A 22,756-nucleotide genomic window follows, 5' to 3' on the forward strand; every position below is an offset into this window, starting at 1 on the left:
GCAGGAATTTTGTTTCAAGCCAATAAAAATAAGGCTGGCAAGCGTGTGATGAGTCGATGCTTGTGCGTATGCTTGCACACGCGAGGCTGCAGGAGTGTACGGATGGCGAATTTCACGATCGCCAGGCAACCCAGGATCTTTTAATTTTTCTGCTGCCCGGGGGTCAGACACCACAGCCGGGAGCCCTGACGTCAGCCCAGATAGGCGGGGAGGGGGCAGTAAGTAGGGAACCCGGTTCGAATCTCACATCGGCTCACCATCTTGAAATCCTGGGCAAATTATTTAATATCCCAATGCCTAAAAATACACAAAAATGAATTTGTTCTTGTGTCATGCAAGCAAGTAGTGCTGATATAAATTTTGCATTCCTCCAGGTCGAGTTTGCGCTACATAGCCTAGCCCTTCCTTTATTTATTTTACCAATGAAATTTATTTTGCCAGAATGAGGCTTGGAACACACTTCTCCTCCCGTGTGACGTGTCTGCCAGCTAGCTATAAGAGTATGCACTGCGCGTCTATCGCTTTCTGCTTCTGTCATTGTAACCAGATATATGATAGAACAAGTGACATTACACCTCCAACAAAACCAGGTATGACGCTCGAGGGATATTGGAATAAATAGATTTTCAGCAACTTGGACGTAGAGTGTACTTAGAGAAAGGCAAATTGAACCCTCTTTAATTAGGGCTGAAAAACAATCCTGGGTTTACCGGAAATTTTGAATCGAGTGTTTTTGGTGTTCACAAAGAGTGTGCTACTTCCTGTTTTGGTGTAAGCCGCTCCTCGAGAATTATTACTTTCAAATTAGTTGACTTTCACTATACTGGCCTGCGCACAAGAAAGTAATGCGCATCACTGCTATGTGTGCATCTTTTAGTGATGGCTGCCTTTCCTTGAGAAAAACCTCACAAAAAGAGATGCTTCCTTTGGATTATTGCATTGTTCTAATCATTCGTTGTAAGTTATTGTAGCTGAAAATTGGGTGTTCGCTCTGCGACTGCCTTCTTCCTGAATTTGCGGCGAGATCCTTTTATGTCGCTGTTTGGTATGAATTGATTGTCCTGGGGAAGATTAGCTTGTGGTGAGAGGTTTGCTCGCTAGGTTGAATGTGGCTGTAGACAGGGTATTTATTATTCTTATTGTTTTAATCTTTGCGAGGTGTCATTTACATTTCGAGTTTTTGTGAGATTAACTGTTCCATATTACCTCTAGAGGGACAGTGTTCGTGTTAGATAGCTGTGGCAATAAAATAATGTTTCTCACTCATACGTTTATCTTTCAATTAACTTATTAATAAGAGAAATTGCGGTGGCTGCCTTGGTTTAAAAAGCACTGGAGATTTTCTTTTTTTTTTTTTTAAATATTTTTATTGGCATTTTCAGTTTTCTTCTAAGCACAAAATAAAAGAACCAAACAAACAGGTCATCACTGGTCAACACACCCTCGTTGCCCCCGGCCATCCCCCCCCTCCCACTTCACACAAGGAGCCCAGTCAATAATCGGGCACGGGAGATTTTCATCTGCGAACTCCCTTTTATTGTTTAGGTAAAAGAGGTGCCACTCTCGTGTAAGTTTTGGCATTCTGCTATTTTAGGATGCATTTTAGCAGGATGTATGTCGTTACAACGCACACTTTTACAACGCATGCACTTACAACGCATTTTTTACAACGCACAATCCATTACAACGCATGACATTACAACGCATGACACTACAACGCATTTTTAAAAACTACCTTTACAACGCATTTCCATTACAACGCATACTACCATTACAACGCATACCATTACAACGCATAATATTAAATTGCATTTAAGGTAAGTATTAGTTAAATTGCATTTAAGGTAAGTATTAGATAGTATAGGGGTAAAAATTACTTTTCTAACTCCAGGGGGTGCAACAGTAGGGTAAGTGTTGGATAGTATAGGGGTAAAAATTACTATTCTAACTCCAGGGGGTGCAACAGTAGGGTAAGTGTTGGATAGTATAGGGGTAAAAATTACTATTCTAACTCCAGGGGGTGCAACAGTAGGGTAAATGTTGGATAGTATAGGGGTAAAAATTACTATTCTAACTCCAGTGGGTGCAACAGTAGGGTAAGTGTTGGATAGTATAGGGGTAAAAATTACTATTCTAACTCCAGGGGGTGCAACAGTAGGGTAAGTGTTGGATAGTATAGGGGTTAAAATTACTATTCTAACTCCAGGGGGTGCAACAGTAGGGTAAGTGTTGGATAGTATAGGGGTAAAAATTACTATTCTAACTTCAGGGGGTGCAACAGTAGGGTAAGTGTTGGATAGTATAGGGGTAAAAATTACTATTCTAACTCCAGGGGGTGCAACAGTAGGGTAAGTGTTGGATAGTATAAGGGTGAAAATTACTATTCTAACTCCAGGGGGTGCAACAGTAGGGTAAGTGTTGGATAGTATAGGGGTAAAAATTACTATTCTAACTCCAGGGGGTGCAACAGTAGGGTAAGTGTTGGATAGTATAGGGGTAAAAATTACTAATCTAACTCCAGGGGGTGCAACAGTAGGGTAAATGTTGGATAGTATAGGGGTAAAAATTACTAATACTTACCTTAAATACAATTTAACTAATACTTACCTTAAATGCAATTTAATATTATGCGTTGTAATGGTATGCGTTGTAATGGTAGTATGCGTTGTAATGGAATGCGTTGTAAAGGTAGTTTTTAAAAATGCGTTGTAATGTCATGCGTTGTAATGGATTGTGCGTTGTAAAAAATGCGTTGTAAGTGTAGTGCGTTGTAAAAGTTGCGTTGTAAAGGTTGTTCCCCATTTTAGCAGTGGTCTTTTGAATTTCTTCTTGCATTTTTACCTCTGCTAAATTTTAAGGCTAATTAATTCCAGGCCAGGGTAGACAAATTGCAGTCTTCTACCAAAGTACCTCAAAGACAAGCAGAAGTAAATTACCTATGCAAAGAGTGTACCATGTGGCAGACCTAGTTTATAAAGGAAGAAACGTGTATGGAGGGAATTAACACTCAGTGAAGCTACTGGTTTATCTGTGACGAATGTATAAAAGCTAATGGCGAATGAGGTGAATGAAGTGAGGCATAAAGACAAGCAAGGAAAAGTCCTTAAGCATCACTTGGCTTGTGTCCATATGCAGGAGGAAGTATTTCCCCAGTTGTGGGGCAGCAGTGCAGCAAGTTGCCATTGTTTGTTAAAATGCTTTGTGCTACTCGTAGATTGTTGAAGTATACTGCAAATTGCTACAAAGTGTGTGAGGAGGTACACTCACAGTTTTTTAATTATGATTCAGATGACTCACAAAAATCTCTCTCTTCAATAGCCTGGGAAGTTCTATAATGAGTAATGGCATGCCAAATGGTATTTCCTGTAGGCGATTTCCATGATTTTTTGGAAGGTGAGCCTGCTTTAAATGTTTCTCCTTTTTTTTCTTCTTTCCTCGTTCTATTGGCCTGCACAAAACCTCTGCAATCTGAGAGAGGTGGTCTTTGCGGGGGGCAATAAAGCACTGCAAAACTGTGTATCACCACTATGATAGCAAGGCTTCAATATAAAGTAGACACCAGAAAACATTTAAAATCAATCTTAAATTCAAGTTCTGGGCTCTGGTTTCCTCTAGGGGTGGATGTTATCTGTTGAGCGATCTCATTTTTCAGGTCGAGCATTGGAGACCTCTTGTATATACTTCTTTAGTATATACTTATTGTGTACTTATATGTGTATGTACTTTGGGTGTCTGGAGATCAACCCTAGGACTTGTCTGCTTCCGCTTAGGGACTTCTTTTCTGTTCAACTGCCTCTATTTAACTGTTTTGATAGAAAACTACCAGCAGAGGTCAGTAAAATACCAGAATCACTTTAGCATTCTCTCCATTCCAGTCCATAGAAATTGTCTTCCATGAGCACCTGTAGAAAATAATATTTTTTTCACATTTTGTATTTTCAATGATATGACCACCAAAGGCCCTGATTTTATTTTAAAAACAGAGCTTTGGACTATACCATTTCCCTCTAAAAGGCATATTTATCTCCACGTGTTCCCATACCTAGCGTGTCACGCAGTTTGGTGCTTACTTTCCCTCTATGTTAAAGAACAGTAGATGTTTCAGCACCCAGGCTAATGTGCTGCATAGCTATATACATATAAGGTCCTAACGGCGAGACCGATTGCATTGCAAATGCTTGTTTCTTTCATACTTACAAATATTTCTCTGTACAGTGCTACCCGTAGCAGGTTCTCAGAGCTATTTAACAATGCATTGCACCATCTTAAGCACGCGGCCGTAGATAGCACATAAGTGGAAAGAAGACCAAATTCGAGCCTAAGCGGTGCAATTGGTGCAGCGTGATTCAAATTACATATTTGGCGCCAGATTTGCCCTTCCACTTTCTTGAATTTGTCCCACTCTTGTGCATCTATTGTTTCACTAGCGTAGCTCAGGGTTGGTGGGATCTTTATTTTATAGACCGATATAATATGTGAGACATGTCTTTTCCCATAGTGTGTGTACAGACGGTTAATTGCAAAGGCTTGTGAGATTGCTTTGCCTTTGCATTGGTCCATATGACTATTAGCTGAGCACCTATTTGTAAATATTTTTCCTAAATATGGATACAATTTTACTACTTCCAATTTCTCTTTTCCCAAGAACCAGTTCACATTTTTTCTGACCTTAAAACTGGCAGGGGAATTCTTTGGACCCTTTTTATATAGTGAAACTAGTATACTTCCCTTCCAGGATTGTGGTATATCACCGTGGATATAACAATGGACGAACAATGGATGCAGAAATTTCACCCACTCTACTCAATGCTGTTTTATTATGGCTATTGGTACATAATCTGGGCCCATTGCGCTGGAATATCTTGCCCCTTTAATGTAACCCTCAATCTCCATGCATGATGGTGCACCATAGTCGCTCCCCGCAGTCGGGGTAATACTAACCTCTTGGCTCAGTCCAACTGCGAGATTTGAAACATACAGCTGGGAAATATACATGGACCGTTCTGCTTCTGGGATTAAAATAGGTTTTGACTTCTCTATCCCGTCACAAAATGTTGCTATCAGTGCCCAATACTTCCTAGTGTCCCCTGAAAGAGCCACCTCTCGAAGTCTAACCCATTTTTCGTCTTCAGCCCTCCTTCGATCCGATGTTATTTTCCTTTTCTGTACCTGTTTCAGTCTACTTATTTCTCTCTGCCTTTGTATCATGGGCTTCCTAAATTGGTCTCTAATTAAACCATTAATTTTCCGATTCAGTTTTTTAATTTCCCATGGTATTATTATTAATGGAGTTAAACTAATGCCTTGCTTCTTTCTTCCAAAAGTTCTAATTGCAGCCAAGACTCTCTCGAACCTCTGAACAGCGGTTTCTTGGTTGGAAATAAAGGTGGTATTTTCAAAGACCCTCTTAAAATTAGGAAGCAAATTATTTGACCAGCCAGAACGCCCACTATTACGATTAAATGAGACCTTTTCATCCCTCTGATTCCAAAGTTCTTTCTTCTCAATTTCTATATCCATTATTGCAGCTACAATACTATGGTCACTCATATTAGTGACAAATACCTTAAATTGTGTACATACATTAAATACTTGAAAAGATACTGCCATATAATCAATTAAAGAGTTACCATATACACCCCGGAAGGTATAAGCAGCGGGGGAGTCCTCTGGGAATCTACCATTTAACGATACAAGGTCTAAAATTTTGCAAAAGTAACAGGCCTTGTTTATCTGACCTTAGATGGACCGGCAATACAGAATCTAGGATGGCCCATACTTCCTCCAGTTCCAGGTTAGAAAAAGACATAACTGCACTATTGGATAGTTTAGCGTTAAAATCACCCACCTGCATTATATGTGAGCATTCTTCATTGTTACTTAACCTTTGCACAAAAGTACAGATTGAGACGACCAATACGTTTGACGCTCTCCCTGGAGGAATTTACAAGTTTACCAGTAAAAGAGAAATCGCTTGCCCCAAGTTATCTTCACCAATCCTCAACTTTACTCTGATACAGCATGTTGAGGTGTGCTTATAGATCACAGGATCCCATCTTATGTCACAGCTAACTAAAATGGCTAAACCTCCACTTGCGTGCCCTTTTACAGATTTTTTTGCTGTACAACAATACACATAAAAATTCTCAAACTGAAACTCCTCCCCCATCCACGTTTCCTCCCACCATTCAAAACCGCATAGCAGGCAGGCGGCAGGTGGCACAGCAGGCGGCAGGTGGCTGGCGGCTACGCAGTGCTCCGACACTGCTCCAAAAGCACCAAACGCGGCTCCACCGCTCCACTCTGACACGGCTCTCGGCTCTCAGACAAATGTAATGGTAGCTGGCTGTCTGCTAAGTCTAACGAAGACCCTTATTAAATCGTGAAAATCTGTGCCGCATAAAGGGGAGGCGGGAGGGCGGTGAGGAATCTGCAGGTAGATTAACTCAGAAGGTAAATAACTTAAGCTGCTGGATACTTCTAACCGCAGATTTCCCTCTTTGCGAATCAAAGTCCGAGCAATGCCCTTTCCGAAGAGGTAAATCAGAGGAGTGGATTTTGCAAGGGTCCTGCAGAAAAGAGAGGGCAAAAATAAATTCCCTCCCTAAAGTTTTGTGAATCAATGCAGTAGTGTCTGATAATAGTTTGGGCAGATGCTTACATGGCTGCTTGTCAGATATGTTATTCGGGAAGACTCTTAGGGCAGTAGTTACGGCGTAAGCTCTAGTGAAATAAGCTATAAGGTCCTCAAGAGGATCCTTTTTGGCCAGGGTGCAGCATTGCTTGAAGCAGAGGATAATTCATCAGAAGAAGGTCTGATTCTGGACTGCCATTCCAATGTTGGCAGCAGCAAACTTAACAAACATCTGATTATCTTCCCTAGTGTCTCCTATAGGTCAATTGATAGCTACTAGTACCTTACATCCGGCATTAAAACTACCTGTCAGCTGGTTTGAGAATATGTAGCTCCTGTTTTCCTAAGCAAGCAATTTAAAAGATTGTATGGATCATTTGTGAGGCTAGGGAAGATACTGAATAAGTAACTTACCTTCGGTAACTCATTATCTGGTTGAGACTCTATCTTGCTGCAGATTCCTTACCTTTGAATTTCCCAGGCGTCAGGCTTGATCCAGAAACTTTTGCTGAGCAATACATCTTGCGCGCGGCGTCAGGGTGGCTCAGTTCGTCTCCATGTGACATCGGTGGCATCGGTAGCGTCGGTTATGACAGTGCGGTGCCTATATAGTTGCCACCCAGGCACACAGCACAAGAGTATTTTTAGTTTTTTCCAAGCCAGAAGTGCAGAGCCACAAAGTAATTGACGTAGTCATGTGCAAAACTAGTGCGCTGAAAAGGAGAGTAATCCTAGCACTACAATATTAGTCTGCAAAGCGGTGAGGCATGAGTTGGACAGTCAGGAATTTGCAGCTAGATAGAGTCTCTATCAGATAATGCGTTACCAAAGGTAAGTAACTTGTTCATCTGATAGAGACTTCTAGCTGCAGATTTCATACCTTTGAATTAGATAACCAAGCCATAACATCCCGGATGTGGGCTACGGACCAATATACTATACTGGGAACTCCTGCTGGACCAAGCGAGCAAAGTGCCCGTCCCTGCGGACCTGACTGTCCAGGCAGTAGTGTTTTGCAAACGTCTGATAAAATACCCACGTTGCTGCCTGACAGATGTTTTGCACTGGGATACCCCGAGCCAAGGCCGTAGTTGCAGCCTTTCCCCTGGTGAAATGGCTAGGGCATAGCAGATCTTAATACAGAGAACAACCCAGCAAGAGATGGTCCTTTACTGCACTGCCCTTCCTTTCTTTGCTCCCACGTTCCCCACAAAGAGTTGATCGTCCACCTGGAACTCTTTAGCGAGGTCAAGGTAGAATGACAACACTATTTTTGGGTCCAGTCGGTAGAGGCGCTCCTCTTCCTTAGAGGGATGCGGGGAAGCAAAGAAATTGGGCAACATGATGGACAGACCCAAATGGAAAGGGGTCACAACTTTCAGTAAAAAGGATGCCCGGGTGTGAAGCAAAACTTTACCTGGAAAGGACATAATATAAGGTGGAGAGCAAGATAACGTCTGCAGATCACCCACCCTCCGGGCCGATGTAATCGCCACCAAGAAGGTTGTTTTGCTGGTCAACAGCCAAAGGGGACAATTGTGTAAATGCTCAAAGGGAGCGCACATCAGATAGGTGGAGACCAAATGAAGGTCCTACTGCGGCATAACATAGGGCGTAGATGGAAAGAGGTGAGCCAGCCCTTTCAGAAATCTATGTGGAATGGGAGATTTGAAGAGAGAAGGTTGGTCTGGCAGCTGCAAAAAAGGAGACAGAGCAGAAAGGTAACCCTTGAGAGTTCCCAAAGCAGAGCCCTGTTGGGCAAGGGTCAGAATGAACAGATGGACAGTAGAAAGAGAAGTAGCAAGAGGGTCAATAGACCTTTGTGTAAAATATAATACAAATTTCTGCAGACGGCAGGCGTATACCGTCTTAGTGGAGGGCCGCCTGGCCACCAGAATAACATTGCAGACTTCAGGAGGAAGGTCAAAAGCCATCAACTGTCGCTGCGCAATCTCCGCACATGGAGGTGCAGAGTTGACAGGTTCTGGTGGAGAACCCTCCCCTGATGCTGCGACAGAAGATCCTCCTGAAGGGGCAGCCCGACTGGTGGATCAATGCTCATTCTAAGAACCTCTGAATACCAGACTCTTCTAGCCCAGTCCGGAGCCAAAGGATGACTAGGCCCAGTCTCTCCTGATCTTCTTCAGAACCCTGGGCAGGAGTGGTATGGAAGGAAGGGTGTACAGCAGGACTGAGCTCCACTCACGGTGAAAGGCGTCGCTGAGCGATAGACGCCTTGGAAACTCCAGCGCGCAGTACTGTTGACACTGCGTGTTCTCTTCAGAGGCGACCAAATCAAACAAAGATTCTACCCACTTCTGAAAGAGACCTTGGGCCACCTCCGACTGGAGACGCCATTCGTGATCCACTTGGCATCAATGGCTTTGACCATCGCCCTGGCATTCAAAGAACCTGCCAAGTGTTGAACCACCAAGGTTATGCCCTGCTGTTCCAGCCATGTCCAGAGACACAAGGACTTTCGACAAAGGGTCCACAATCCTACCCCACCTTGCTTGTTGCAGTACCACATGGCGATGTTGTTGTCCGTGAACACCTCCACTAGCTTCTCCTTGACAGATGGAAAAATGCTTTCAATGCCAATCGAATGGCTCGAAGCTCCAACTAATTTATGTGGAGCCCCAACTCTGGCGGCCAGTGTCCCCTTATTTCCACCTGTCCCAGTTGACTGCCTGATCCCAGAAGTGACGCATCTTTCACGGCTGTGAAATCTGGTTGGGGAAAGGAGAGGGGTCTTACATTGACCTAATCGCAGTTCATCAACCATCAATGCAGTTCCTTCAGAGATCTGCACCATGTCGGTGTGATTTTCCCGATCTTGCGCCCATTGGAACTTCAGGTCCCACTCCAGAGCCCACATACGCCACCTAACATGCTTCACCAACAGAATGGAGGAGGCCATGAGGCCAACAGCCTCAGAATCAGTCTCACCGAAATCCAGGATAGAGACAGAAACATCTGTATCATAGAGTGAATATCCTGGACTCACTGTTCGGGAGGATAGGCACAAAACTGCACTGTGTCCAGAACTGCTCCAATTAAAGGGAGCGTCTAAGAAGGAGTCAGGTGTGACTTCGGTATGTTTATAGAGAACCCCAGTGAATGCAGGAGGTTTGCTGTAGTCTGAAGGTGGAAGACCACTGCCTGGGGCGAAGACGCCTTCAACAGCCAGTTGTCGAGGTAGGGGAAGATTGACACCCCTAACTTGCGCAGATGAGCTGTGACCTCCGCCATCACCTTGGTGAACACCCGATGGGCACTGGTAAGGCAGAAGGGAAGCACAGTAAACTGGAAGTGCTTTGGGCCTACCTTGAACCCCAGGTAACGCCTTTGGCCCGGCAGAATGGGGATGTGAAAATATGCATCCTGTAGGTCCAACGCAGCCATCCAGTCTCCTTGGTCTAGGGCAGACAAGATCTGAGCCAAAGTAAGCATCTTGAATTTCTCCTTCTTAATGAAGAGATTGACGGCCTGAAGATCTAAAATGGCACGTAGCCCCTTGTTCTTCTTTGGAATCAGAAAGTAGCGGGAATAACAACCACTGCCTACTTCTGAAACCGGGACCCTTTCCATAGCTCCCTTGGCCAAGAGAGCTCAAACTTCCTCTTGCAGCAACTTTAAATGATCCTCCGTCAGCCGTTTTCCTGATTTGGCAGAATGAGAGGAGAAAAAGAAAGGAAAGGCAGAGAAGAGCCCTCCTGGACGATTTGCAAGACCCACTTATCTGATGTTATGGATCTCCAGTGGGGGAGATGATGACAAATTCTCCCACCAACTGGAGTACTGTGGTCCTGCAGTGTTAGCCTAGGAGTGCTTGAGGGCTGCGGCTGCTGGGGGTAGTGTGGCGGATGACTTCTGGCCTCCTTTCCTAGATTGGAACGCACCGCATCCACGTCCTCGCATGGCTTGGGCAGTCTGAGCAGGATAGGGCTAACGTGGATGGAAACCCCTTCTGTTGCCACGAAAGGGGTGAAAGGAAGACTGGCCACGAGGAGTAGAGGAGAGGCCAAGGATCTGGCCTTGGCTCGAGAGTCCTTGAACCTGACCAGGACTGAGTCTACCTTTTCCCCAAAATGACGGGTTCCATCAAAGGGAATATCCCTCAGATTAGCCTGGAAATCCCCTCAGCAGCCAGGTGTTCTAAGCCAGGCGTGGTGCCTCAATGCCACTGTCGTTGAAGTGAATTGGCCCAGCGCATCCGTCGTATCTAAGCCACACCATATGGTGAATTGTGCTGCATCTCTCCCATCCTTGACCGCTTGGGAGAGCAAGGCCCAGGCTTCCTCCGGGACCTGTGGCAGCATTTGGCAACCGTCTCCCAAAGGGTCTGGGAGAAAAGGTCCATTAAGCATGCAGTATTCACCAACCTCAATGCCAGGCTGGAGGAAGAAAACAATTTCTTGCCAAATGCATCCCACCTCTTGGATTCTCTATCTGGAGGGGCGGAATTGAATGAGCCCTTGGACATAGAGGCCTGTACCAGCAAACATTCTGGGTTGGGATGTTGGCTGAGAAACTTAGGGTCGCCTGGAGCTGGGCGATGGTGGCGTGCAATCGTCCTATACACAGGAACCCCAGTGCTAGGCTTGGACCATGTGCCTTGAAGGACGTCCATAAGTGCTTCATTAAAGGGCAAAAGGGTTCAGAAGTGGAAGCCAACGGTTGAAACACCTCAGTCAGGAGATCAGTCCTGACCTGCACTAAGGGAAGCTCTAGTCCAAGGACCTCAGATGCCCTCTTTACCACCATGGCATAGGATGCTCCCTCCTCCGTAGTCACTGGGGAGGTGTTCAGTCCACTGGCCTCCCCAAGTTCCCCATACCAGTCTAAGTTCTCCTCAGAGACATCCTGGCATTCCAGGGGGTCCACAGACCTCTCCCATTCCTCTCCTGAGCCTAGCACATACTCAAAGAGCTCAGGTGACAATATAGAACCACTGGGCTCAATCGGCGTTGAGCAACGCCATTCTGGGTCTGTGTCATAGGGAATGAGGATGGGGCTAGCGCCGCCGATGGGCACCGGGGGCGCCACAGGTACCGACTTCAATTCCGACGCCAGGAAAGGTCACGATGACACAATCGATGTGGACCCGGATCTGGGATCAGATCCTTGAGGCCCCACCAGCACCGTGGCCAAAGCTGGTGGCGTCGAACCCGATGGGACCCCTTCTAGCTCCTCGGGGCCCGAGGGATGACCAGCGTGGTCGTTCTGCTCAAATACGCGGTGCAGGGCCTTGTAAAATTCATTTATTTGAGTGGGAGTCTCTCTGGCTCCCGAAAAGGGTGGGAGGCACAAAGTCGACTCTGGATCTAGCTCCACGGAACCGTGCCATTGGTGATTCTTACCTCTCTCATTGACAGACGTCAGCTGAGGTGAAGATGTAGTCCATTTGGACTTCTTCTTCTTCTTATGCCTCCTCCCTGAATGTCCAGAGTGAGATGAAGAGGACTTATGGCTCCGGGCACAGTCCTGAGGCCTCTTCTTCTTTGATCGGCGCTGGGACATCCGCGGAGTCTGGCTGGACGGTGTTGACTACCGGACCGCAAGGAGCGTCATCGCTTGCTCTCTCAAGGCTCAAGGCCTTTGGAGCCATGGCCCGGCAGTCTGAGCACGAAACACCAGAGACAGATGAGGTAGGGATTAGTAACCAACATCATGCTGTGGCAAGCATCACATGGCTTGAAACCTGTCTTCCTTGAAGACATCCCTGGCACATGAAGTGGAATAAATTCTCCACATTCGACAAAAGTCAAGAAAAACACTGCCAAAAAGCGGTAGAGGGTTAGCTCTTCCCGGATCAGTGCTTAACTGGGGCAGAAAGAAAAGAAGTGATGGCTGCACGCCTCGGTGGCGCTTATATAGGCACTGCAACATCATAAACGACGCTACTAACAACGTCATGTGGAGCCAAATGGAACCATCTGACGCCACGGGCAAGGGGTATTGCTCAGGAAAAGTTACCGGATCCAGCCTGACACCTGGGAAATTCAAAGGTAAGGAATCTGCAGCTAGAAGTCTCTATCAGATGCATTGGTATATCTCCTACCCAGAGATATCAACACAATACACAAGAATAATTAGAAGGCGATCAGGTAAGTAGCTCAAAATACAATGGTCTCCGGGGAGACCAAACCATATAATGATAAAGTAGTATGCGAATAGCCAAGGAGAACGGGACTTGGACCAGATGACTCAGAGGAGCTGGGACACAAGGAACCACCCAAGGTAAGTGCCCAGGAACCCCATGGAGGCTGTGTGCAGAGTGGAAACACAGATGCGTGCCCAAAGGAAGCCAGCAGAGAAGTTGTAGTTTCAGTTTTAAAGAAGAAGGACCCTTCTCGGAGGACCCTGAAGAAACCCTTTGGAAGACAGAAGGTTGGAGAGCCTACCCACCCGTGGATACCCTAGGAACCAGGTTACCTGCACCAGGGATGCCAGGTGCATAGGGTTGAAGTGACATCGGAACCAGACGTAGACAGCAATGGAAGCCTTCAAAAAACATGCCTATGGACAAGATTGCGAAGGAGTCTGGTGCAATCCAAGAGGTGATTCCGGAAGTAAAGAACCTGCAAGCAGAGGGGACAGAGTCTATGCCACTTGGAGGTGACCAGGAGGCACCAAAATACAATGCTCACCGATGCTGGAAGGTTCAGAAGAGTCAATGGTGACCAAGTCGCTGCAGCTGTGAGGACTATGCAACGCTCAGGAAGACCAGGAGCCATGCACGAGCTGTCCCACATCCAATGACGGTGATTAGGTGGTCGGTGTCTGGCGGGAGCACCAAGAAGCCTTGCATGCTGCACTTGGCATGGAAGACTAAAAAGGAGTACAGTTGGGACCAGCAAAGGTCCAAGGGACTCACCAACAGCAGGAGAGTCAGAGCAGGCCCGAAGTAAGCAGGGGAGCCCACTGAAACAAGAGAAGGCCCTCAGGAAGACCCACATGTCAAAGACACAGGAGCTGCAAGAGGACCACAGGCATCTCACCAAAGATTGAGGCCCATGATGCAAGGACTGCACTGATCTTCAGGAAGTGAGGTGCTGGAGTCTGGAGTTTTTTGTAGCCCAAAGATCTCTGGAGTGCAGAGGCAACAAACCTTGGCAATGGTGAGTCAACACGGTGCACAGCGGCTTTGGTCCCAGCAGTTCCAACGATGGATACTTGCCTCAAATTTGTCGAGGGGACAGGTCAGGTCTCAAGGGAGTTGCAGAACCACCACCTGTGTTGCTAAGCTTCAGGTAGTCTGTAGGACGATAGGAGCAGCAGACTGATCAGCTTCATTGCAGTGCCTGCAGAAGTAGGGGAGAGACTCTTTCATTCCAAGGGAGATTTCTTCGGGTATCCTTGATGCCCACAGGTCTGTTGAAGAACCTAGATGAAGCACAGACACAGACAACGAAGAAGACTTGAAGAACAGCGAGACCAGGAGCATCAGCAGTCTTCCTTGGTGCAGGCTTGGTTCCAGTCAAAGTCCAAGTGTCCAGACAATTCAAGAGCGACGTAGTTTGAGGGTTGAGTCTTGTCCCACGATGAATCCGAGGACTCACCCACAGGGGATCCCTTAAGTACCCTAAGGAAAGTGTTGGAATGACTCGGGGGCCCTTCCAGAGGAGGGGCTGGACAGAGGGGAGGATACTCCCATGTACTCTGTCCAGTTTCATATCAGAACAGGAACTGAAGTTTCCTGAAACTGGTTCAAGCTGGAGTATGAAAGGAGGGTGCTAAATGTGCCCTTCATAGTAGTCTGGTGGCGCTGGCAAGCACCCAATCCCAGCCCAATACACTAATTCCTATCTGGGAGGTGGTTATAGCTCTCTGTGACGGGAAACCTATTGTTCTGCCTTCCCCTGCTCGAGCCTTGCTCAGCAGCAGCAGGGAAGAATCATGTCTGTGGTCAGCAGCAGCACTAGCTTGCTTGCAGACCCTGAAAGGCTGTACCAGGAGTTCAGGGGGTCCCCTAAGGAGCCCCCTGTACATGGGATCATACTTTCAACACTTAAATTGGTGTTGGGGTATGATTACAACATGGTTGATACCAAACATGACCGGGTTCGGTGCAGCCGCTATATAATTAGACATCTTGTAATGAATGATGTCCACTATATACCTTAAAATGTCTGACCGCATTTACAGCTCTGGGGTTTGCAGGAGTGTCCTGCTCATGCAGCTGCACCTTCACACTTGCACTCTGCCCTCAGGACGGAAGGGTCTACCATAGGAGTGACTTATAGTCGTATAGTGTAGTGACCTCAGATATAATGAAATTTAGTACCATCTCACACAGACTGTAATAGGAAGCCTGGAGTCAGAGTTTAAGTGTACTCCCATGGGTGGCATAATACATGCAGCAGCCCATGGGAGACCATTGGTGTACCTATGTCCTGGGTACCTTAGTACCATATACTAGGGACCTACAAGGGAACACCACTAGCCAATTGTGGTGGTATCAAAGTACTTCACATGTCTCTTTAGGGAAGAAAGCACAGTTGCTGGGGTCCCAACAGACTAGGTCAAAAACACATTGATACCAAGCAAAAAGTGGGTGTAACCAAGAAAGCAAATCCTACTTTTCTACAGTAGCCATGCTCTTTAAAAATCCTCTCATTCATTCATTCATTCATTAAACCATATGTATGAAAGTCGTTATATACTGCACACATCCTAAGCTGATGTATTTGAAGGTGCTCTTAAATGTGACAAGAAATGAAAAGGAGGCTAAGTGAAATTAGATTATTGCGACACAATTTGGTCAAGTAGAGAAGTCGGGATTGTTCCTCTGTTTCCTAATTGTGCAATCAAGGTACTAGAATGGTATTACTTTCCCTCCCTTTTTACATCAGATATTCATGCTCTGTCTTCAATTTTTTGCAGACCTACATCATGCACTATGTTATACCTACATACTTTACATGCTAAATCCTTCTAAATTTAGGTGAAACAAGAAAACGGTCTCAAAAATGGTAATCAATTTAAGAGGGAGGGTGGAAGAAACAACAAAAAGGTTCAGCTTGTTGTGGGCTCTAACATCCAAGGGGCCCTCAAAGTGAGTCAGAGCTAGAAATATGCCTAGAGCCAGCCCTCAGAATTCAGTGATTCATCCACCTCGAGTTTGCCCCATGGGCCTAGCTTCAAAGGGGTTGTTTGGGGTGCTACACCCCCCCCCCCAATAAATGTATTTTCTGAAAAATAGTTGGGTACAAGTGGTTTTAGTCGGTTATTGTGAGAAGTCAGTCGGATTTCACCAGGGACACACAGACAAAAGGGCACACACACACTTTCTCCCTGTCTGTTTTGAAAGTCTTCAAAACATTGGTCATTTTACAAATCACAGTGTTTGTCTCTTAGTAATACTACCAATCGGTTTTCCTCTCCCTTTTCACTGCCCCTTGGGCCCCTCTCATGCCCTCTGTTTGTCGTATAATGTACTGAAACATTATATGCCAACCTGATTGTCAGAAAATCTGAAGATCACATCCCCCAAGTCTAACTGACCACGCTACGCTCCTGACAGCCTGTTATTTGAAAGCCTGTAAATGTAATGCTAGAAGTTGTTACTTCTAAATAATATTTGTAATCCATGTATTCACATAGGGAATATTTGCTTGATTTGTCTTTCTGATTTTGATTTGCATTTGTGAGTGCTTCTTAGTAATCCACATGTAAAAGTTTGGTGGGTCTGGGGCGCAATCATTTATATATCTCTAAGAGCCTTATTTCAAGTATGATACCTGCAGTTTCAAATATTATTCAAATGTTGAGACTGTGGAGTACACATATGTAAGGAAATGTTTCTTTTTGCATGATCACCCCCTAACGTTTGGACTCATGCTGATGGTTTTTCAACGCTGAAAGTGCACTGAGTCCTGCCAAACAGACCTCAGTGCCAGTGCTTTGACCCTTGAAAGGTATATGTCTAATTGGTCTACCCACAATTGGCATCAGTTGACTTACATATCTGTAGGAAAGTAGGATCTGCTTTCATGGTTACCCCCACTTTTTGCCTGGTGCTAAGCTGCTATTGACTAGTCTGACTGGGATCCTGCTAATCAGGACCCCAGTCTATGTGCTTTCTCCCTTAAATTGGTATTTTCAGTACTTAGCTACATCCCGGATTGGATACTGGGGTACCCTTATCAGTCCCCATTATATATGCTAACAAGGTACCCCGGAAATAGGTACACCAGAGGTACCCCATGGCCTGAAGCATGCATTGTGCCACCCATGGGAGGCCATTCAAAATGGAACTCCAGGCCTGCCATTGCAGCCTGTGTAAGCTGGTGCTAACACCCCTTACTAAAGATATAGGGTTCCTATATCTAGGGTCACTGCACTTAAAACCTATAAATCATCCCTATAGCAGGCCTTTGCAATCCGGAAGGCAGGGTGCTTAATTCTAAGTGTGAGAGTGCCTCTGCATGAGCAGGACAGCCCTACAGCATATGGAGTCCATTATCACGGGTTGTAAGTAAAGAAGCCATATACTATATAGAGGGGCACCATGTAATTACACAATGGCCATCTCGAAATTGGCTGCAACGAATCCTATCATGTTTGGTATCAAACATGTTGAAATCACACCTCCACACCGTAAACGGTGTGGGAGGTATGATATCAAGCACTGGAAGAGCCCTCCGGTAGGCTCTCAGTGTTCCCGGTGCCAGCCTGCTAGACCCGGACAGCACAAAATGCTTGCTGCCGACCAGAGAAACGATTCTGCCCTCCTGTGGCCAAGCAAGTGGATGGAATTTTGTGGATCCACGCCATTCCCAGAACTTTCCAACACAGAAATGTTAGGAAAATGTGTTTAAAAAAAAAAAAGGTTTGAAGTTTGCAAGGGATTCTGGGTAACAGAACCTGGTGCTAGACACACAAGGCACCCCATCCTGGATGCCCCTGAGTGTCTATAGTTAAAAAATGTATAGGTTTACTAGGTTTCCCTAGTTGCGGCTGAGCTAGGGTTCAAAATCCACTGTTAAGCAATTTGCAAAAAAAAAGGTCAGTTTTCACTGGAAAAATGCGATGTGTCCAAGTTGCGTGGTGGGCTATTTCCTGTTGCGGGCACTAGGCCTAACACCACAAGTGAGGTATCATTTTTATTGGGCGACTTTGGGAAATGCGGGATCAGTGGATTTTGTAGATACCAGAACTTTCCATCACAGAAATGTGAGGAAAATGTGTTTTTTTTTACAAAGTTTAAGGTTTGAAAGGGATTCTGGGTAACAGAATGTGGTGAGAGACACAAGTCACCCCATCCTGGATTCTCGAGGGTATAGTTTTCAAAAATGTATAGGTTTGCTAGGTTTCCCTAGGTGCCGGTGCTGGAGTGAGGTTTTCCCTAAGATTCGTATACCTCCACCATTTTATCATTTTGAAGTAAAACGAATAACTGATTAATATTAATAGTATTAATGGTTTGCTGTGTTTGATTAATCAACATTACTAATTTGAAAAATACACGTGGGAATTGCATTTGCATGGCTTGATTGTTACGTAAACTAATTTTCGTACGCATACTAATGTGAGATATTTAGAAATTGCATGTTATAGGTTGCTTTGTGATGTGATTTGTAAATTGTGCTTTAAAATGTGAGTATAAATCGCAATGAGTGTTGCTTTTGCTAGATAAATACACACACATAGAGGGTTTAGGGAGGGAATAACATTTTAATAGTCATTTCCATGTATTAATTACGTTTTGTGTTCCTTTGCTTAAGTTGACCTATCTGGAGTGGCCACAAAATGGCTGCCATCCCTATTTTGACGGACAGACGAGATACAGGAGTCACTGAGTGAAGTGCGCCTGCGCTAAAAGACGAGCAACAATAACCTCGTCCTGACCCCAGGCAGACTGTACTCGTGAAGGTCGCACCGGGAGGAGTGCCAATCCTCAAACAATGGATTTCCTTAAACTAAGAACTGTTATAAATGATGACACCATGGACACAAACCCGTAAGGGAATCAACAAGCCCTGAATGGACTAGTAACAGTTGCAAATTATTAATAAATTGAGAATTACATCTAATGAAACATTGAACGCATGAGAATCAGGAAGAATGATCCTGGTTCAACCAATCAGATTCGTTTAAAAACATGGGGGCCGATTCACAGAACTAACTTAAGATAAAATCCTAAACTTACGACTTTTGGTATTCACAGAAGTTAGGATTTTGTCTTAGGTTTGTCTTAAGACAAACTTAAGACACACTTAAGACAAACTTAAGACAGACTTAAGACAGACTTAAGACAGACTTAAGACAAACTTAAGACAAACTTAAGACAGACTTAAGACAGACTTAAGACAAACTTAAGACAAAATCCTAACTTAAGTCTGTCTTAAGTCTGTCTTAAGTCTGTCTTAAGTTTGTCCTAAGTTTGTCTTAAGACAAAATCCTAACTTGTGTGAATACCAAAAGTAGTAAGTTTAGGATTTTGTCTTAAGTTAGTTCTGTGAATCGGGCCCATGTATTGTAACATTTTGTTGTTGATTTTACTATAAAAGAAGTAGACTAGAGAGGGTCATTGGTCGCTAAGCTTGTATTTCCTGATGTCATGCTGACGGAGAGGACGGTGACACTGCTGGACAGCTGCTTGCCAGATACTCTGACGGACTGATCAGATGCCCAATTAATTTACGAACTGATTGAACGATTTATGGGCATAAGAGACAAAAGATCTGAATTTGACATAGAGGATGCCATTTAGCCAGATTAGGTAAATATGTGAAACAAAATATTGAGGGGCATATTAACAAGCCAGGCGATAAAATTATCGCCGCTTTAGCGGCAGAAAACAGCCGCTAAAACGGCGATAATGGGCTTGATAATATGCTCTATGGAATTCCAATTGAAACCCATGTTAAATGTGAAGGACGTCTAACATGGGCTTCAATTGGAATTCCATAGAGCATATTATCAAGCCCATTATCGCCATTTTAGCGGCAATTTTCTGCCGTTAAAGCGGCGATAATTATATCGCCTGGCTTGTTAATATGCCCCTAAAGGTTTTATGATTTCCTTATGCTTTATTTAGATAAACATTTCAATTCATTTAAGAACTGTGTCGGGTTATTATTTGAAGTGTATTGATGTATATGGCTTAGAAGAATTAGGTGTCGCTTTTCCCAGCAACTCAGCTGATCCATGGCCTATTCATGGGAATTTGTACATTTACCTCCCATTTCCAGCGCATGGATTAGAGAGAAAGGAATTCCCCGCTCTCTCTCTCTCGAGTACCATTGATCTAAAGTAGAATGAATGATTGGTGTTATGGGCCCCACCAGTGAATGAGTGAATGAATGTGGTTGAAGAGATCTGTGGTCTGTGACATAGAGAGGGAATTTTAGTATTCAGCGCCGGAGCAGTTTTTCTGGTAGCAGAATGATGGTTTAGCTATTGTTTTGGGTTTAGTGACAATTGCTTGTAAATAGCTTATTGATTATTGATTGGTATTGGTTTATGTACTAACACTTTATGTTGAGTCGCGTCGAGTTATATGTTGTTTGCACGGCTTCTGGGATGTAGGGAGTCGGAAGTTTGTAACAGTTCCGTAGTAGAGCAGAGGTAAGTGCTGCTCTCGGGAAAGACGGGATTGTGGTTGCCCGTAGGTACACGGGAAAGAAAACGTGTAGCAATCGAAGTTACACGGCGCAATGTCTGGGTTCGATTCGGCAGCATCGTCGTGTGTTGTCATTAGAGATATTCTCTGTGTGAGAGAAGTGTGAATGTTAGCAAAGGGTTACCTGTGAAATTTTGGTCTTAAGTACCAGGAAACCAAATGGCATACCGATAACACTTACTACTGAAAAGGTAGCAGGTATATTCTGAGCTTGCTAGAAGGACAAAGTAGAGGGAAGCGCTGCTTTGTTAACGAATGGTATATTCTGTAGTAGGGCAGAGGTAAGCGCTGCTCTCGAGAAAGACAGAAGTCTGTGTGAATGATCTACATTTTTCCTGTATGACAGTGTGTGTATGAAAAAGGCATTTTGATTAATGGCGAAACTTTAGTGTTAATTAATTCTAGAGAAGCGGTTAGTTGATGCTTGATAGAAGGGTGAAGTAGAGGGATGTGCTACTTTATCAACGAAAGTACTAATTCCGTAGTAGGACAAAGGTAAGCGCTGTTCTCGAGAAAGGCGGGATTCTCGTGAGAAAGGTCTTTTGCTTTTCTTTGGTTAGCGAAGCAGACAATGGAGATGTTTTTGTGTTGTTACTAACGGAATTGTAGAAATTGATACAAAAACTTACTGCGCGGCTTTTGTAAAGGAGGGGTAGGCGAGAGCAGAGCCGCAGCGGCTGTTGACGTCAGAACGACAGTGCTGGGATTGGACAGTAGGTTAGAGGCGTAAAACGCTCCGGATTGGTGCGTTAGTGTAAAACCGCGCTAGGAGTGGAGGAATACAGAGTGACGTAAACGCTCCCTGATTGGTGCGTTAGTGTGAGTCGCGCTGAGATTGGAGGATTGTGATAGTGACGTAGACACTCCTGATTAGTGCGTTAGTAAGAGTCGCGCTGTGAGTGGACAGAATAGCGGTACCATTGTAAGAAGACTAAACGGTACATGGAAATCGAGAAAATGTATTACCAACCACCAGAAAAGAAGAAATCGTGGTTTGGGAAAATTAAAAGGTGGTTCAAGAAAGATAAAGTAGTTGAGACTAGGAAAGGACAGTTACTTCCTCCACCGAAAACACCTGCATCTACAATGATTGCGAAATATGGGTATCATACTTGTATTTGGTTAGATAATTGGGTAAAATACACCAAGGACGATGGAGTCCTGGCGTTTCCAGAACATGGTTCCTTTAATTTGGCTGTTTTGAGAAATCTCCGAGACAAAATGATGGACTTAGAACCAACACCTAGACCGACGCAGTTTGAGGCATTGACGGAATGGGAAGAAGAAATGCATGAACGAGAAAAGCAGAGAAGTGGTAGGGGTTACCGATACATGTTCGGTAGATCATACGGGCATGTGATACATGATGACCGGATGAAAAGGTGGCGGAATGCAAGTATGACTGAGGGTATGTATCCTGTGAGAATGGTAGGAGAGAAAAAGCACTGAGAAAAGGCGTAATGTGGATTTGAGTGGGTATGAAGTGAATGAATCAGAAGATGATGTTCTTGATGAGGTGTTTTTCAAAAACCCACCACCGTATCGACCAGAACCAGAAGCATTGTCACCAAGTGCCCCAATGAGAGAAACATTACGAATAATTAAAACAGAGATTATGTCACCAGAATTAGGGAAAAGTAACTCTGCAAGAGAGATAGAAAAACAGACAGAAAGTAGGGTAAATGGTGAGAATTCAGTAGAATTGGCCAAAACTGCCCTAGAATTAACCGAGAAAATAAGAGAATTGACCAAAAATCTAGAAGCCGTAACAGTTCCAGTAACGATAGGTCCAGTAATGCCCATATTTGAGAAACAAAAAGATACTGAACATTGTTTGACAGTACCGTACAGAAGCCAAAATCTAATTGAAAATGCTGAACGGAGTCAAATTGAGAATCCGTGGGGACCGACAATAAATATGTTTGAACCGAGTGTTTCAAATAATCAATTTGTAAATCAAATTTATGCTGAAAAGAGTAGAATGACAATGGAAACATTATTAGAACCACAAAAGGCCCCAGAACAAAATAATGTAGATAACCCAGTAGGGCCTTCTGTAGAAGAATTAAGCGAATGGCTCAGAGAGCTACAGAAAAAGGATCAATAATCCCAGTCAATAGATGTGGCCAAATTACGAATGGTATTAGAAGAATTAATAGTAGGAACTATCCCTACTGAAAAATTGAAAAACTATCAGGATGAGGAATTGTTGTTTCTCTGAAAGAGTGCAACATGGAGAGCGACAAATTTGCATGAAAGATTAGAGGAAATTGCAAACAAAATGGGAATAGATTTTGACAAAGTAAAAGCACTGCAAAAATCTTATCGATTTGATTTCACTGAAAAGGATATAGAAAACATGAATACAACAGGAAGGATAGGTCAAATTAAGGACATAATCGGTTTGTTAAGAAAATGGGGAGATGTGGACAGATGGAGAAGTAAGTGGTGTAAAAGACGCGATAATACTACAGAAAGGACAGTTTCAG

The 22,756-nt window shown here is 44.4% G+C and overlaps 1 protein-coding gene across 1 annotated transcript in view; it reads right to left on the reverse strand.

Moving 5' to 3' along the window:
• LOC146830356 (uncharacterized) overlaps nucleotides 1–22,756 on the reverse strand; it is a 993,685-nt gene that overhangs the window by 437,023 nt on the left and 533,906 nt on the right. The gene's annotated exons all lie outside the window — the stretch shown is intronic.

Source organism: Triturus cristatus, chromosome 5_1, assembly GCF_964204655.1.
Source record: "Triturus cristatus chromosome 5_1, aTriCri1.1, whole genome shotgun sequence".
Taxonomy (NCBI): Eukaryota; Metazoa; Chordata; class Amphibia; order Caudata; family Salamandridae; genus Triturus; species Triturus cristatus.